The sequence below is a fragment of the Grammomys surdaster genome, unplaced genomic scaffold (assembly GCF_004785775.1).
Source record: "Grammomys surdaster isolate TR1022 unplaced genomic scaffold, NIH_TR_1.0 133, whole genome shotgun sequence".
Lineage (NCBI taxonomy): Eukaryota > Metazoa > Chordata > Mammalia > Rodentia > Muridae > Grammomys > Grammomys surdaster.
In genome coordinates this window covers 3,740,939-3,745,119 of record NW_021604591.1, presented here as the reverse complement: position 1 = coordinate 3,745,119, position 4,181 = coordinate 3,740,939, and the positions used below count along the sequence as shown (strand labels likewise).

The 4,181-nt window shown below is 47.4% G+C and overlaps 1 protein-coding gene across 1 annotated transcript in view; it reads left to right on the top strand.

Moving 5' to 3' along the window:
- Positions 1–1,529: 1,529 nt before the first annotated feature.
- The window catches only part of Dctn1 (dynactin subunit 1), a 33,618-nt gene continuing 30,966 nt past the window's right edge, over positions 1,530–4,181 (top strand). Inside the window, exon 1 of the mRNA XM_028762319.1 lies at positions 1,530–1,599. The gene's annotated coding sequence lies outside the window, so the exon portion shown is untranslated. The remainder of the gene's footprint in view (positions 1,600–4,181) is intronic.

Below are 4,181 nucleotides of genomic sequence, written 5' to 3'. Positions count from 1 at the left end.
TTCTTCTTCTTCTTCTTCTTCTTCTTCTTCTTCTTCTTCTTCTTCTTTTCTTCTTCCTCCTCCTCCTCTTCTTCCTCTTCCTCTTTTCTCTCCTCCTCCTCCTCCTCCTCCTCTTCTTCTTCTTGTTTTCTTCTTTGTCTTCTTCTTCTCCTTCTCCTTCCTACCTCTTCTTCCTCCTCCTCTTCCTCTTTCTCCTTCCCCTCCTCCTCCTTTTAAATTGACCCAGGGTTTTACTCTGTAATCATGGCTGGCCTGGAACTTGCTACATACAACAGGCTGGTCTTCAACTTACAGAGAACCACCTGGCCCTACATTTAGAGTGCTGGAATTAAAGGCATGTGCCATCATGTTTGGCTCAGTAAATACTTTATTAATTTTATTATTATATTTCATTTAGAAGCTTGTGTGTATGGTGTATATGTGTATGCAGTGGTTTTGTGTGTGTGATATGTGTGGTGTATGTGTGGCCTGGTGTGTGTATGTGTATTTGGTCAGTTCTCTCCTATCTTCATGTGGATTCCAGGAATCAAACTCAAGTTATCAGGCTTGTATAGTGAGTACCTTTAGCTGCTGACCCAGTTCAAGGGCTCCAGTTTGATTTTTGAATGGTAGGAATGCATTATATGTTCAGGATAATTAGAAATATTTAGAAGACGAAATGGGGGTGAAAGGATAGCTAATAGAGGAGGTGTCCATTCTTTCTAGATCCTGTCACTGATATTGTCATTTTACAAATAAGGAAATGGTACTGAGAGACTGTTACCAGCACATGATTTCACACAGCTTGTAAACTGAAGGTGGAATTGGAACTGGTCTGTGAAATCCTAACTCCTCCTCCTGCAGAGTTGCTCATTTGCTTGATCCTTCGTGCCTGCCGAAATCATTGTACACTTGGTACCTTAGTACCTCAGACTTCTCTAGAACTTGGGGCAGTCCTCCTGCCTCAGCCTGTCTAGTACTGGGTTGTCGCTAGTTTTAACAAGCCAATTAACTCTCAAGAGCTAGCAATGAGACACCGAAGACAAAAAGACTCTTGAAACTTTCTACACCACCTCCACTGAAGAGACGCACCTCAATGCTGCTGACCTCTTGGTTCTAGCCAGTTCAGTTCCTGGGGGTGGGAGCTGAGGAATGCCGAGGAGGGAAAGAAAAGGAATGGACATTTTATCTTTCCCTATCTCCAGTCCATAACTGTCACTTTTTGAGATCAAAACAAAATTCCCAATCCTTCCCCAGGATCCTCCGCCAGCAGAGGGCGTTCACCCCGCCCCGCCTCACGACCGTGGTCCTAATCGACTTCCCAGGCGTAGTGCGCGTGCGCATACATACAAGCACGCACCCTGCCGCAGGTGTCTAGCTCAGTGCCTTATCGATGTCTTCTCTGTCCCGCTTGGCGAGACCTTGTCAGCTAGGGCGGGGCTGCAGGAATGAGGAGACTGCTCACAGAACTCTAGAGTTTCCTGGGACCTGAGGGCTTTGGGGGATCGCTGCGGGAGCGGGCGGCGCGCCGGGCAGTCCGTGGGGCGGGGCGGGGCGGGGCGGCAAGTCCCGGGCGGCGGGCGGCGGCGGGCCGAGCCGGGCGCGGAGCCCTGACAGCAGGTATGCGGGCGGCGACCCCGCCAACTGTCTGCTGAGCTGCCCCGTAGCTCGCGCGGAGCTGGCGGGGACCCGGGATTCGGGCTTGGTGGGCTCGGAGGGTGGGCGGCACCCCAGCGGGCGGGCGGGCCTGGCCCCGCTGAGTGCTTCTCCCAGGCTTGCCCACTCTTCTTCAGATTTGCGACGGACCCCCTGCTTGCCCTGACACCGTACTGAGCATAGGCTTTCTGTGGACACGTGGTTAGGAATTTGTATTAAACGAAGGCAAAAATCCTAGAGGGTTCAGACGTGGGGGTCTGGAAATGCATTTGATGTGTGGGTATGGCTTGTCCTGGGGTCCGACTAGGCTTGCAAAATGATCCTTGTGTAGACTTACTTGTACATACATCTCTCGTCACTGTGGGCTGGACAAGGGCTAAAGCACACAGATGCGAAACTGCTGTTTTCAAAGAGGCAGATCTTTAGACTGAAATTTACAGCAGCGCAGAGAGCTGCAAGCTGCTGTTGACCCCTTGGTACCCTGGTGTACTTAAGGTACCGAGAATGGAAGAATTGTGTCAGAAATTGGCGTTCTTAGCCTACTGTGTTGCCAAAACCTGATTTGCACTGTATTTAAGCAGATAAGGATAACAAAAAAAAAAGGAAGAAAGAAAGAAAGAAAAAGAAAAGAAAATATGTATGAGTGTGTAGGTCCCTACAGAGGCCAGAGATGTCAGGTCAGGTCCCTGCAGCTGGAGTTATGGCCGGTTGTAGTTCTAGTACCTGAACTCAGGTCCTCTGTAAGAACAGTACGTGTTCTTAACCACTGAACCAGCTCTTCAGCTCCTTAACTTTATTATGTAAAAGGTGTTTTGTATTCATGCATGTTTGAAAGTTTGTGGTTCAGGTTTTCTCAACAGACTATTTCAGAACTTTCAGTATGCTTGAGGTATTTATTAATCAAGAGTCTCCAACTAGGGTACATATGCATAATTTCCCCCAAGTAGACGATTTTTGTTTGTTTGCTTGCGTACTTGCTTGCTTGTTTGCTCTGTTTTTGGTTGTGTCTGCTTAACATTTGGTGCAGGTTTGGAAATGCAGTTCCAGAAGTAGAAACCCACCACTGTAGAGGGGCAGTATGTGCCGATGGTTTTACTTTAATGGAGGTATGTGTTTAATAGAGTTTGGTGAAAATACAGCTCTAATCTAGAACACATTTGTAACAGGTTCCCAGGTGATGCTGGTTCAGGGACAAGATCTTAGTTGACAGACACATTTTGCTATCTGCTATGAAGAACAAACTACTGCCCTGGGTTAGTCACTTTATCCAGCCCTTAAACCAGGAGTTGAGACTGTGAGACCTCTCAGCCGCTTCTGTTTCATTCTGAGTTTCTAATCCCAGTCACCTTTGCTGTAGTTGACTTCCATGTATGATACTGTCAGTTTGACAGATTTTGCAATTTGGCTTGAACATTTCTAATAATGGGAAAATAACTAGATATGTCTCTCTCCCTACTCTGCCCCCCCCCACACACACACTTTGAGATTGGGTCTTATGCGATAATGGCTGGCCTCAAACTTCCTGTGTAGCTACAACTGGCCATCAGTGCCTGCTTCTCCTGGACATGCCAGTTGCTAGGATTCTTGCCATAAGCCATCCTGTGGCGTCCAACCTTGTCTAGGCTATCTCTTAGAGTTAAACCAAAGAAAAGATGACTCTTTGCAGGTGTGCTGACACTCAACTTGGTGTTGTCTTTGTTTTTTGAGACAGTGTTTTTCTGTGTAGCCCTGGCTGTCCTAGAACTCACTCTGTAGACCAGGTAGCCTTAAACTCAGAGATCTGACAGCTTCTGCCTCCCGAGTGCTGGGATTAAAGGTGAGAACTACCAGGACTGAGCCCAGTTTTGTAGTATTCAACTTTAATCCCAACACTTGGGAGGCAGAGGTAACTGAATCTCTGTGAGTTCCAGGACAACTCAGGCTACACGGAGAGACTCTGTCTCAAAAACATAAACAAAACAAGTTAACTCTTACCAGGTGCAGCACTCAGGAGGCAGAAGTGGGCAGACCTCTGTGAGTTTGAGGTCAGCTTACTCTACATATTGAACTCCAGGGCAGCCACGGCTACCTAAACAAAAATAAAACAGAAAGCTGGCTTTTAAGCATGCTTGTGATATCTGTTTATAGTCATAGCCCTGAGTGGCAAATACAGGAAGATTTCTTTGAGTTTGGGGACAGTCTGGGCTACATAGTGAGTTTCAAGCCAGCCCCAGCTACAGAGGCCCTGCCTCAAAAACACTGAAGGAAACTGAGGGAAACCATTGACTCTCACAGCATCAGATGACAGATAGTCCCAGCTTTTTTCTTCAAACTGAATTGGTGCTTAATTCTTTCATCACATTTAAGAAAATCCATTCTTAAATCTGTCTCTGTTTGTATCTAGTGGAGCTTTAGCTGGACTTTGAAGGTCGGGCGTGGTGTACAAGAAAGCACAGGGAGCAACCACAGAAGGACAGAGACAAGACTGCACACACCAAACCTAGGACTGTTAGACAATGGCAGTGAGGGTGACGGAGGGGCACGGGAACACAGTGAGGGTGACGGAG